At 35.3% G+C, this 14,572-nt stretch overlaps 2 long non-coding RNA genes across 2 annotated transcripts; one reads left to right on the top strand and one right to left on the bottom strand.

Moving 5' to 3' along the window:
• The first annotated feature begins 2,062 nt into the window (after nucleotides 1-2,062).
• Nucleotides 2,063-7,928, top strand: LOC128030136 (uncharacterized). The gene is made up of 5 exons (XR_008187826.1): nucleotides 2,063-4,293; nucleotides 4,703-4,793; nucleotides 5,712-5,806; nucleotides 5,925-6,696; nucleotides 6,817-7,928. It is a non-coding gene; the product is annotated as an uncharacterized LOC128030136 (long non-coding RNA).
• Nucleotides 7,929-10,333: 2,405 nt separating this feature from the next.
• Nucleotides 10,334-12,658, bottom strand: LOC128030141 (uncharacterized). Its single transcript, XR_008187832.1, has 3 exons — nucleotides 12,337-12,658; nucleotides 11,832-11,922; nucleotides 10,334-10,789 (listed from the first exon to the last, which is right to left on the bottom strand). It is a non-coding gene; the product is annotated as an uncharacterized LOC128030141 (long non-coding RNA).
• Nucleotides 12,659-14,572: the final 1,914 nt, after the last annotated feature.

Here is a 14,572-nt window from a genome sequence, read left to right on the forward strand (position 1 = left end):
ACCAGACAGTCGAGCCTATTTGACTGTAATCTTCGTGACGAAGCAAACAAAGCTAATCAGGCCATGACTACGCAAACTGAAAATGAAAATGAACCAGCAGGTACCAAAGCTGATCAAATACTGGCAAAGTTAGGCTCAATGGAAACAGGGTTCACCTCTAGGCTTGATAGACGGGCAGCAACTCTACAAGATGTGAAAAAGGAGATTAGTGACTGCAATGAATGCATGTCCCATGCGGAGGAGCGCATTTCCACCGCAGAAGACGAGCTAATTAGCTTGCAAGCTAAAGTCAATACGCTACAAGCTAAGAACAAAACCATGGAAGATAAACTTATGGATTTAGAAGCCAGATCTCGTTTAAACAATCTAAGGCTTGGGAATTTGCCAGAAGGTGCTGAAGGTAGGGATATTAGTGCCTTTTTAGAGAAATGGATCCCCGAGGCGTTGGAGAATGAAGGGCTACAGTCCTCTTTTACTTTGGAAAGAGCGCACAGAATTGGACCAAAGAACGACAACGCATCACGCCCGAGGACCGTGATAATGAGGTTTCACAACTATAAGGACAAACAGGCAGTTTATACCGCTGCACGGGAAAAAAAGGAGGCTTATTACAAAGACCAACACGTCCGTTTCTACCCGGATTTGGCTACGGGAATTGCCCAGCTGAGGAAGAAGTTTGACCCAGTTCGCGCGGAACTACGTAAACTGGGTATTCACCATGGAGTGTCTCATCCTGCGATCCTGCTCGTTACTCACGAGGGCAAAACTCATTCTTTTAAAACCCCTGCTGAGGCACACGTTTTTCTCAGGAAAATACAGGAACACTTACATGAAGAAGAGACAGGAACATAAGATAGAGCCAATTAATGTGATATGTGATTTGTTGTAAGTACGACACAAATAACCATTACAAGCCCATTTTTTTTATTATTTTACTATTTTATTTCACTTAATAACCGACACGTAATTATTCTGTACTAAAGTATTTACAAAAGTGTATTATACAGCATGACTGTGTACTTCTATTCAACAGTGATCATAAGATGTCACATTATTATGAGACAAATTAAGGTGTTGTTATCATACAACAAGTCGAGTGTTAATCGAAGTGAGCAGGAGTTATAAGTTAATATTTTTTAGAGTGTAGCAATAACGGGAGACCAACAGTAGGGGGGGGGGGGGGGGGTATGCTAGTTCAGAGTGTTGGATGTTTGTTCTAACATCCCAGTTTGTTATGCCTATAAGCAAGGATAGTTTTACATTGCAAAGCAACCTGGTAAAATTCTATTCATTTTTATTTTTTATAAGTTTTGTCTCAAGAAGTGAATCTTAATTTTATTTCATGGAACTGCAGAGGTCTGCAACGTCTTCAAAAGATAAAACAGGTTATGAATAAACTGAAAGAAATGAATGCTAAAATTGTACTATTGCAAGAAACTCATCTCATTGATGATAGTATAAGGGTGAGAAGGAGATGGAAGGGCACTGTGTATGCGGCATCGTTTACATCTCAAGCTAGAGGGGTTATGACACTAATTCATGAGTCGGTTCCATTTAAAATAAAAAATATTATTAAAGATAAAAGGGGAAGATTTCTAATTCTTCAAGGATCTTTGTTATCAGAAATGCTAAATATAACAAATGTTTATGGTCCTAATGTGGAACTGGGGTTGACAATTCACATAACAACTGTAGGGCTACAATCCATAGGTTTATGAGAGATTTAAATTTATTAGATATATGGAGAGAGAGAAAACCGAATATTAGAGCTTATTCCTGTCATTTGGGTACTTTTAATACATACTCTAGAATCTATTTTTTTCTTGTCTCTTCAGAATTGCAATCTAAAATTTCTGATTGCTCTTATGATAATATTGTGATCTCGGATCATGCACCATGCTGTTTGGTCTATAGAGATGATAAATTATTAAGAGATCCACCAAGATGGCATTTCCAACATAAATGGTTACAAGATGACGACTTGGTGAAATATTTAGAAAAACAGATAGATGAGTACTTTCAAATTAACACTACACAAACTACTGCATGTGTTAGGTGGGTTGCAACCTGGTCTCACAGAATTCCGTGAAATGTCCACGGGTCCTTAACTCAAAATCCGTGAAGCCATCACGGAATTGCCCCAAATTCCGTGACCCGGCCACGGATATTTCTCCAACGCAAGTCAATGACACTGACCTCCCGTGATCCACACACGGATACCCGTTTCAATGACGGAGTACAGAACTCGCTGAACGGACGTGCTTTCTCATTTGGAAACGCAACATTTGAAGTATTTGTTTCTTTTCCAATATCAAATGCCATAATGACATTAACCAGACAGCTGTTGTAGTTATTGCATTGTCCTGTCATCATAAAAATTACGTTTGTTTCAGTTACAAAAGTCCCGTGATGGCACGGACCTCCACAACCTGACCTCACTCACTTGTTTAGGAACTTACAAGCTTTTCGTCGACACTGTTGCAATGGCATGTAATTAACTTGGCATTTTTTTCTCGTCCTGTCATCATAAAATCCAGTTTGATGGCGTTTTACACACATTTTGGCTATAGTCAGAACTAAAATCTGTGATAGGAGCACGGAGTGAGTCTGTGCTTAGATCACGGATAACTCTAACGCAAGTCAATGACACTCATCTTCCGTGGTCCGTACACGGATCGTTTCAGTGATGGAGTACAGACCTCACTCAATGGACGTGCTATCTCATCTGGAAACGCAACATTTGAAGTATTTATTTTTTTCAACACCAAATACCATGACCAACCTGACTGTTATTGTAACTATTGCATTGTCCTGCCATCATACAGATTCACTTTGATTCTGTTAGCCTAACTAAAATCTGTGATACGAGCACGGAGTGAGTCTGTGCTGAGATCACGGATAACTCTAACGCAAGTCAATGACACTCATCTTCCGTGGTCCACACACGGAAACCCAGTCTCACGGCAGTTCGTGATTTTGTCACGTAATTTAATCTATTTATTCGTGGCAGGCACACGTTTATTTCCTTATTTTCATGATTGCAGCACGTTTTTTTAAACTAATGCATTTCAACTGGAGGCATCTTTCGTGCATCAGCACAATATTTTCTGATTAATTATTATTATTATTATTTAATTTTTCACAGGACAACAGAAGAAACTCACTGAAACTTGAAAAAAAAATCGGAGCTTAACTTACTGTACAAAACTGAGCAACATACTGTATTGCTGGTGACAAAAACACATTAAAACTTTTTTAGCTGTAAAATGCGCAATGGTTCTTTTTTTACTTTTTCATTGATTTTTATTTTTTTCATAGGCCTAGATTTAATTTTTTTTAATTACAGAATTCAATATCAAGTCCTTGACACATAACTGTAACACATTTTCACATTAAGAAACAATTTAGTTTAAATAAAAAGAACAAGAAATATCTAAAAATAAATAAATTATTTATTAGCGATAGGCCTACAGATTTATTTTTTTTTATTTATTTTTTATTTTTTTACTTTAGACTCTAAAGTTAAAAGTTTTTATTAAGGCTATTGTAAAGGCTTCTTAAAAATGATGTCGCTGATGAGCCTCTGATCGCTGTCAGATTCTGTGATATGAATGTCCGCTAATGGGTTTAGAATGAGCCCCGCTCGGCCCGTGTTCTGGCTTACTGTAATATTTCACCTGTAATAAGACCGAAATAATATAATTAAAATAAAGAAATGAATGAATACATGATAACATCTACATAAATGTTGATAGATTTAGCGTTATAGTTTTAAAAATATTAATAAACAGCAAATCAACACAGAAAGACCTAAATAATAATAATACATAATTAATAAACAGCGCCGCCCCTCCCACTACGCGCATCACGCGCTGTGCGTCAACCCCAAAGCGTCAAAAACTGAAGCGTGGTCAAGCGCCTCTAGCGTCACTGACATGAGATGTTTATCGCTTTGAAATCACGTTCAAGAAGTCTCATTCAGCACACATCGCGATACTTTCCATCAGTTTGCAAGAGCCGCAGGTTGGGTGAGTTATACAGTCTATGGTGAGTAGTAGTAAATATGCTATTTTAATGCCTGTCCTAAAACGTATTCTGTCTTCTTTATTAATCAGATGAGCGCCTTATGTTTACTCTCTGTATTACATCGGTCATCCGAGGCTGTCTTTGAGTTTCATTGTGTTTAACTAAATGAACACAGCTGCTAACTGGTTAAACTCTATCGGTCACGTGACGTGACGTGACGTGCCACAGACCTGGGATCCGTTTTATATTCATTTCAGGTTCAAAGATGTAAGTTGTATTTGTAGTAAAATCATGGTAACCATGACACCTACAAAAGTAGGTAAAACCCAGTAAACAAGACATTTACCATGTTTTTTTTTTTTTTTTTTACCACAGTAACTGTAGCTTTACTGTAGTATAGTAATAGCACATTAATCACCAAATTAACTATAGTTGTACCACTGTAATGGTAGTGTTTTAATGTGCTTTTATATGACTTATTTCACAGTAATCACATTTACTGTACCATGCTTGTAATACCTTTTTAATGTAAAAAAAAAAAAAAAAAAAAACATTTTTCCCATCTTGCAGTTCAATTCATATTTGTTTATATCTTAAATATTTTGCTCACAGATCACTATTAACATTCTGTATATAATTCTGCTTTATTTTCTTTCCCCTTGTATTAATTTTTTAGCTGAAAAGACGTAAAGTAAGCAGTCACCCCAGTGGTGTTTGTGGAGAGGTATTCCTTCAGAAATGGAGAAGACAGAAAGCTGCAGAGGCAGGTTGGTCTGTGATAGTTTGTCCCTTTTATCAAACATTCCTGTTGTTATCATTTGCACAGCATTTTGTTGTTTCTTAAACTGTTGTACGGTCCAAATACCCACACTTGCCATCTTTGCACATTTCCTTTATTTGGCCCAAGTGAGCATGAAGATCACAATGTGTGTCGATCTTAACATGACAAAGTTCGTTTCAACTTTGTATTTTAAAAGAAACTTCTAAATGTCTTTTCAATAGTCCCTAATAATACATTTTAATGCGCTTTTCTAGAACCCAAAGCGCTAAAATTAGCGCCCTATTAACCCTATTAAAGATGACAATTTATTTTGTGGTGCTTCTAATTAAGTGATAAAAAGAAGTTACAAATGATGTACAAAATAAATATACTTTTCTGTGCACCAAGAAAACATGCAACACTTTGTTTTACTACTAAATTAGTCTCAATTTCTAATTATTATAATTAATATTTCACAAACATTGGAAAGTTGCGTGACCTCTTGTTAAACCCCTGCAAAAAGTCTCACATTAATTCCAAAACATGATGCATGATGGGATACACTAAGCGTTGTATAGCGCTCCGGAGCAGTATTGGAGAGGTTTAGTGTGTGTTAAGGACACCGTGCTTTGGCATTATTAAGACCGGGGACAGTCTCATAGTCACGTACACACATTCTCAAGTGAATAAGACCTCAAGTGTGGGTATCTGGAAAGGGGAAAAGTCTTTAAAATGATCCCTAAATACAGTCCCACATCAAAGTCTTAATAATTCACTAATGCTTTCATGGTCTAAAAAATAATGTATGTAAGTAATGTATAAGTTAAAGTATATAGTAATGTATAAGTTGCATGTAATGAAATAATATTTCCTTTCTTTCTGTCTTACAGGATTGTTTGCAGATAATGCTGTTATTCTTTTTCAGAAGTTTTTGGGGAGCCAACCCTCACAAACCTTCCTAAAAACTAAAAGAGCTATTACTGAGTCTCAGCGACTCTTGCCACGATCAGCTCTTCCCAGGTACATTTGTTTACTCATCAAATGCTCTGGTCTGAATCTTACTTTAAATTAACTTAATTATATGTTTAATGAGAAATATTGCTCATTGCACACAGAGTAAGATTGTCTTGTTTCACAGAAGAGAAGGAAGACCAAGGAAATGATTTGCTCAGGATGAGAAATGAAGATGGTCATCTTGTGCTCAAGCAAACAGAAGTCCTCTGTTTTGTGTGTGTTGAAGCAATGCTGTGTTACAGGACTTTATGATGATCTCTCACAGGACTGGTCATGTCAGCCGTAATTATTCTTTCCAATGTTTTTATATTTATTTTATTTTATTTGATACAGCTATAATAATTATAGCATGTTAGCAAAGTTTGACTGGAACATTTTTAATCTAAAGTTTTTAAAAAACACCACCTGTTATTCTTAAAAGCATACAAGTGTCATAAAAGTGGTTTAATTGATATAAACACCAATTGACATTATCTCACTGTTTTGTGAATGTTGTGTTATAAATTGTGAATTGATAGTTGATTGGTTTGAGCAAAGCCTTACACTGCACAGACTAAAACACATTTGTGAGAGAAGTCATTAGCTCTGGAGAAAGACTCTAGAGGAAGAAAACACATTTACTGCAACAAAAGATGAATTCTAGAGTCTCTGAGAAGTACACATGCTAATGGAGTCTCATGAGCAAGTCCTTTGCCTCTGTAACTTTTTCTAAATTGTTGCATAATGAAATTGTTTATTGCAGTATTTTAACAATTTTACTTTGTACAGATGATCTCATCAACCAAATGAGGGGTTTTGACCAAGTGATGCTCTTGAAAGGAGTGAAAGAAGAGGATGTGGTAAATTGTCTTCAGAGAAAAAGCTTCTCAAAAGATCTTAAAACAGCTTGAAGAATGGTAAGTGTACAGTACTACAAGGGTCATAGTTACTCACCCTGCTAAAATCACACAGAACATAAGATGAGCTCTATGTCCATTAAACAACTTCATCTGGATTGTTTGTTTCACTTTGACCAGGTCTGGGATCTTAGGACTGGGAGATCTCACTTGCACCCAGTTAACCTCCATAGAGAACATTTATCAGAAGCGCTGTCTGGGTAGGGCAAGAAACATCATCAAGGATGCCTCTCACCCTAACCATGGACTTTTCACCCTCCTTCCATCCGGCAGGCGTTACAGGAGCCTACGCTCTCGAACTAGTAGACTCAGGAAGAGCTTCTTCCCCGAGGCTGTGACACTCCTGAACACCACACCACCAATCTAACCTGCACCTGCTCTTTTACTGCACTGGTCACAGTACTTTACATACATGTATTGCACTACTCATATTTTGCACAGACTGCACATGGTTAAATCCATTACACTATAAACTGTCTAAAGCTGTTACTGTACAAGCACAGTAAACTATTTCTACAATAAATATAATTGCACTACTATTATTTTGCATATAATAAATTGTTAAACTATACTTTTGCACACTCATTCAACTGTATTTATTACCACTGTTCTCAAGTTCCTGCTATTCATAATGTATATATAATTCTTCTTTGCTCTGTTCATAATGTACATACAATCCCTACATTAAATTCATATTTATATTCTGTATATACTCTGATCAATATTGTATATAGCAACTCCACTGTAAATTCTGTATATCATAGCTTTACTTACTCTGCACTTTTATGTATATAAAACACTATATTCTTGCACTTCTGGTTAGATGCTAACTGCATTTCATTAGCTCTGTACTTGTACTCTGCATAATGACAATAAAGTTGAATCTAATCTAATCTAATCTAATCTTCTGGCTGAGAACAAGCTACACCACATCAGTGCTGGATATCAACCAAAAGCTGTTTCCAGACACGAGAGAAGATCACGATGAAACCAGTTTAGATGTGTTGATAAGGAATCATTATTTTCTGAAACAGTATCAAATGTCTTATATGTATCACATGATCTGTATCACAGTTGACTGGATGGGACTGTGACTTTTAAGGACATTTCATCACTCATCTGTGTGAACTGATTAATATATGAGGTTAATGTATTTTTGATTATGAATAATTATTTTCCTTGAATCTTATTTGTCTTGATGCTACTTTATCATCTTTATAGTCTATGCTTCAATAAAAATGAATATGACGAATATTGTGTTCTGAAGATTCTTGTTAAATACATAATTTTAGGTAGGCTCATATGTGTTTATTTTAGACTTGGAAAAACTACATAATCATTATTGGGATTATTTTTTACTTAAGACATAAAAATATTTGATCAGATTAATGACATCTGGGACATCAGTACACCAGAAAGTTATTATTGTTTATATTTAGTAACAAATGCCAATTGTTTTGTGAAAGAAAGGGAGTTACGAGATTAATTATTTTGCATTACAAGATGGTGCCATGGGCTTTATAGTTACAAACACTTGAGGGATAACTGAGAATGTAGCAGGAATGATCAATGTGGATCTTGTACTGCATTAAAACCAAGAGCACACACATTACCGATGTCCAGCACATGAGGAGCAAGAGACAGGGGTGAGAGGACATTTTTACACTGATTTTTTGCTAATTAGTTATTAGTAATATATATATATATATATATATATATATATATATATATATATATATATATATATAATATATAATAATATATAATATATATATATATGAATGAATTTGTCCTTGTGTAATAGTGAAGTATCACAATGTGTATACATTGTCCTTGATTACTGCTTAACAGTGGGGAATAGATAATGGCATGTTGTTGCAGGTTCATCCATTATATTTATTGATGTTTACTTCAAAAATCAAATAAATAATCTATTATTTTTATTATCAAAACATTTCTTTATAATTTTTCCATGTTTCATCAGGTGGCCTCACAATGTCCTGTCAAAAGGTATAATAGCAATGATGTAAGAATTAGAAAACAGAGGACTGTGAAAACTGTCAGATATAAATGTGACTCAGCTCAGTTTGTTGTCCATGATGAGGAGAATACATATATGTAGGTTTTACTTCCCTTCTACCCCCAGGGGCCCAGTAGCACCCCCCGGAAGAGCCAAAAACTGTACATTTCAAAAGGCTGTAAATCAGAGTCCAATTAACATATCATAGCGAAAATCAGCATGATTACTACTTATGCTATGCTGATAAAATAATGTTGGGCACAGTTTTCAGAAATGAATGGAAAGGTGGCATAAAGGCATTTTACATATTGCATACTCTAAAATACTAAATTTCACCATGCCTCTCAAATATATCATAGTGGTTTACACAGTGAACATATTTATATGTCTAGTTTACCATTCAATATATTATTTATTTCATTTCGTTAATAAAACTTTTTAAACTACATTACCCATAAGCCTCCATCGTTCTATCTATGGAAAGGGAATACTAGGCGCTGTTTTTTGTAGTTCATTGAAGTTATTCTTAGGGTTAGTGTTAGGATCTCGGTAAAAAGGTGATTTTTCTCAACATAGAAACACCCAATGTTGACTTAATATATTTACTAATGTGATAATAGCAGCAAAACATACTTTTGTAACATGATCCGCTGTTTAATATGGGTTAAAAGATAATCCAACCACAGACAGTCCTGCGATGACAAGGGACATTCACAGCCAATGACATCAAAGCTGAGCAGCGTCATCACACTTCCTTAACCATTTATTGTCATTCATGAACGCTGTTTTCCGTTTTTCGGCTAAAGGGATAGATTGGTTAACAATAAATTAAATTTGCCACCTATTAGATAGTGTTTTATTAACGTCTACACCTTCTTCCAACAATAATGCAAATACAGAAATTATTGTTATTCAGCTTGACAACAATTTGGCAATATCGATGTGTACATGTGTGTGTACAACACGTGATGTGAACTGCACAGTCACAGTTGTATCTAATCTAACCAATAGATTCATTTCATTCAATTTAAAAGATAATTTTTTTCCTGACCAAAGACAAGAGCATTTACTAATAAAAAGTAAAGAGTGAAATTATTAAGTTATTAAATTATTTAAATTTGTTTCTGTGATTTGCCTTGCTTTACCAATTAATCTCTAGTTATAAAAACTGAAATAAAGCATAATGAACATACATAATTTTGTAAGAGTTTTCCAGTATTTATAGATATGTCAAACTCATTTAAAGACAAAGTGCGCATATTACTGCACTGTCACCAAGCTCGTTTTTAAAGAATAAAACTATGAAGAAAAAAAAGGCAGTTATGTTGTAAACGTTAACATTTTTCAGTGTGCAAATTATTTTATTAAAAAACAAAACATTATAAATATGGTATATATCTTTCAGAGAACACCGTAAAAATATACATTTTCTTAAAAGATTCTATTGACCAAAAAGTGATACAACACTTAATGTTTCAAACTCACAAAAAAACATCATGAAGACATGCATGTCAAGTGTGCAATATCATCTATAAAACTCAATCAGCAGAGCATCACGTAAACACTGATTGTCCAAACAATAGAAGAAAGATAAAGTGTTCAGGAAAACAAACACCTGCTACATAAAAATGCAGAAATATAACTTTAACAATAACATCATTCACTTCATGACTGGAACTAGGGGATTGCTGTGCATTAATATGTCCTTTACTAAAACTCCTGATGAGAACTGAAGCTTTTTTATGATAAAAGCACCAGAAGTAAAGTTTACTGTATGAAGCTTGACAAAGAGAACACAATGCTTTATCAATATGATAAATGCTATTTTTTAACTATTGTTGTCATCACTGGTTCTGTATACAGTACAGTATATGGGTTGCTGGAAGGTCACAATGTATTCATTATAAGGTTAATTAAAACAAAGTTACATTTTCTGCAGAAATCAAACCACTGCAAAGTCTTGAGTCACTGATCCAGGAACCATTTCTCTGTGTGTGTGTGTGGGGGGGGGGGGAGTTAAAGAGGTGAATCCTTGTGCATGACGGAGAACTACAGTGTTATCTGGAAACAATCCTGTAAGACAGAAAGGATAGAAATATTATGTAATTAAATGCAACATTACTGTGTTTTTTTTAGACCATGAAAGCATAATCTGCAAAGATGCTGTATAATTAAATGTTAAATGCATCCATTATTAAAAGCAAGTCATTAATAGCAATATCTAGTCATGGAGATCACGTATAGTGGGAACATGAACTGATGGGGCTTATTTGAAGGAATTTAATGAGAAGCCAATGAACAATATAAACTTTCTGACTGTGTGGGGCAACTGATTTTCCAATATTGTGATAGTGTCAGATGAGATTGTCCAGGGGCTTGTACAATATCATACAAGTGTTAAATTGAATTAGTGAATTATTAAGACTTTGACGTGCGACTGTATTTAGGGATCATTTTAAAGACTTTTCCCCTTTCCAGTTACCCACACTTGAGGTCTTATTCACTTGAGAGTGTGTGTACGTGACTATGAGACTGTCCCCGGTCTTAATAATGCCAAAGCACGGTGTCCTTAACACACACTAAACCTCTCCAATACTGCTCCGGAGCGCTATACAACGCTTAGTGTATCCCATCATGCATCATGTTTTGGAATTAATGTGAGACTTTTTGCAGAGATCTCACAGGAGGTCACGCAACTTTCCAATGTTTGTGAAATATTAATTATAATAATTAGAAATTGAGACTAATTTAGTAGTAAAACAAAGTGTTGCATGTTTTCTTGGTGCACAGAAAAGTATATTTATTTTGTACATCATTTGTAACATCTTTTTATCACTTAATTAGAAGCACCACAAAATAAATTGTCATCTTTAATAGGGACTATTGAAAAGACATTTAGAAGTTTCTTTTAAAATACAAAGTTGAAACGAACTTTGTCATGTTAAGATCGACACACATTGTGATCTGCATGCTCACTTGGGCCAAATAAAGGAAATGTGCAAAGATGGCAAGTGTGGGTATTTGGACCGTACAACAGTTTAAGAAACAACAAAATGCTGTGCAAATGATAACAACAGGAATGTTTGATAAAAGGGACAAACTATCACAGACCAACCTGCCTCTGCAGCTTTCTGTCTTCTCCATTTCTGAAGGAATACCTCTCCACAAACACCACTGGGGTGACTGCTTACTTTACGTCTTTTCAGCTAAAAAATTTATACAAGGGGAAAGAAAATAAAACAGAATTATATACAGAATGTTAATAGTGATCTGTGAGCAAAATATTTAAGATATAAACAAATATGAATTGAACTGCAAGATGGGAAAAATGTTTTTTTTTTTTTTTTTTACATTAAAAAGGTATTACAAGCATGGTACAGTAAATGTGATTACTGTGAAATAAGTCATATAAAAGCACATTAAAACACTACCATTACAGTGGTACAACTATAGTTAATTTGGTGATTAATGTGCTATTACTATACTACAGTAAAGCTACAGTTACTGTGGTAAAAAAACAAACAAAAAAAAAAAAAACATGGTAAATGTCTTGTTTACTGGGTTTTACCTACTTTTGTAGGTGTCATGGTTACCATGATTTTACTACAAATACAACTTACATCTTTGAACCTGAAATGAATATAAAACGGATCCCAGGTCTGTGGCACGTCACGTCACGTCACGTGACCGATAGAGTTTAACCAGTTAGCAGCTGTGTTCATTTAGTTAAACACAATGAAACTCAAAGACAGCCTCGGATGACCGATGTAATACAGAGAGTAAACATAAGGCGCTCATCTGATTAATAAAGAAGACAGAATACGTTTTAGGACAGGCATTAAAATAGCATATTTACTACTACTCACCATAGACTGTATAACTCACCCAACCTGCGGCTCTTGCAAACTGATGGAAAGTATCGCGATGTGTGCTGAATGAGACTTCTTGAACATGATTTCAAAGCGATAAACATCTCATGTCAGTGACTCTAGAGGCGCTTGACCACGCTTCAGTTTTTGACGCTTTGGGGTTGACGCACAGCGCGTGATGCGCGTGGTGGGAGGGGCGGCGCTGTTTATTAATTATGTATTATTATTATTTAGGTCTTTCTGTGTTGATTTGCTGTTTATTAATATTTTTAAAACTATAACGCTTTAAATCTATCAACATTTATTTAGATGTTATCATGTTATCATGTTTCTTTATTTTAATTATATTATTTCGGTCTTATTACAGGTGAAATATTACAGTAAGCCAGAACACTGGCCGAGCGGGGCCCATTAGCGGACATTCATATCACAGAATCTGACAGCGATCAGAGGCTCATCAGCGACATCATTTTAAGAAGCCTTTACAATAGCCTTAATAAAAACTTTTAACTTTAGAGTCTAAAGTAAAAAAATTAAAAATAAATAAAAAAAATAAATCTGTAGGCCTATCGCTAATAAATAATTTATTTATTTTTAGATATTTTTTGTTCTTTTTATTTAAACTAAATTGTTTCTTAATGTGAAAATGTGTTACAGTTATGTGTCAAGGACTTGATATTGAATTCTGTAATAATTTTTTTTTAAATCTAGGCCTATGAAAAAAATTAAAATCAATGAAAAGTAAAAAAAGAACCATTTTTACAGCTAAAAAAGTTTTAATGTGTTTTTGTCACCAGCAATACAGTATGTTGCTCAGTTTTGTACAGTAAGTTAAGCTCCGATTTTTTTTTTTCAAGTTTCAGTGAGTTTCTTCTGTTGTCCTGTGAAAAATTAAATAATAATAATAATAATTAATCAGAAAATAGTGTGCTGATGCACGAAAGATGCCTCCAGTTGAAATGCATTAGTTTAAAAAAACGTGCTGCAATCATGAAAATAAGGAAATAAACGTGTGCCTGCCACGAATAAATAGATTAAATTACGTGACAAAATCACGAACTGCCGTGAGACTGGGTTTCCGTGTGTGGACCACGGAAGATGAGTGTCATTGACTTGCGTTACAGTTATCCGTGATCTCAGCACAGACTCACTCCGTGCTCGTATCACAGATTTTAGTTAGGCTAACAGAATCAAAGTGAATCTGTATGATGGCAGGACAATGCAATAGTTACAATAACAGTCAGGTTGGTCATGGTATTTGGTGTTGAAAAAAATAAATACTTCAAATGTTGCGTTTCCAGATGAGATAGCACGTCCATTGAGTGAGGTCTGTACTCCATCACTGAAACGATCCGTGTACGGACCACGGAAGATGAGTGTCATTGACTTGCGTTAGAGTTATCCGTGATCTAAGCACAGACTCACTCCGTGCTCCTATCACAGATTTTAGTTCTGACTATAGCCAAAATGTGTGTAAAACGCCATCAAACTGGATTTTATGATGACAGGACGAGAAAAAAATGCCAAGTTAATTACATGCCATTGCAACAGTGTCGACGAAAAGCTTGTAAGTTCCTAAACAAGTGAGTGAGGTCAGGTTGTGGAGGTCCGTGCCATCACGGGACTTTTGTAACTGAAACAAACGTAATTTTTATGATGACAGGACAATGCAATAACTACAACAGCTGTCTGGTTAATGTCATTATGGCATTTGATATTGGAAAAGAAACAAATACTTCAAATGTTGCGTTTCCAAATGAGAAAGCACGTCCGTTCAGCGAGTTCTGTACTCCGTCATTGAAACGGGTATCCGTGTGTGGATCACGGGAGGTCAGTGTCATTGACTTGCGTTGGAGAAATATCCGTGGCCGGGTCACGGAATTTGGGGCAATTCCGTGATGGCTTCACGGATTTTGAGTTAAGGACCCGTGGACATTTCACGGAATTCTGTGGGAAGCTTTCAAGGCCTTCCTGAGAGGGCATATCA

The sequence above is a fragment of the Carassius gibelio genome, chromosome A16 (genome assembly GCF_023724105.1).
Source record: "Carassius gibelio isolate Cgi1373 ecotype wild population from Czech Republic chromosome A16, carGib1.2-hapl.c, whole genome shotgun sequence".
NCBI classification, from domain to species: Eukaryota; Metazoa; Chordata; class Actinopteri; order Cypriniformes; family Cyprinidae; genus Carassius; species Carassius gibelio.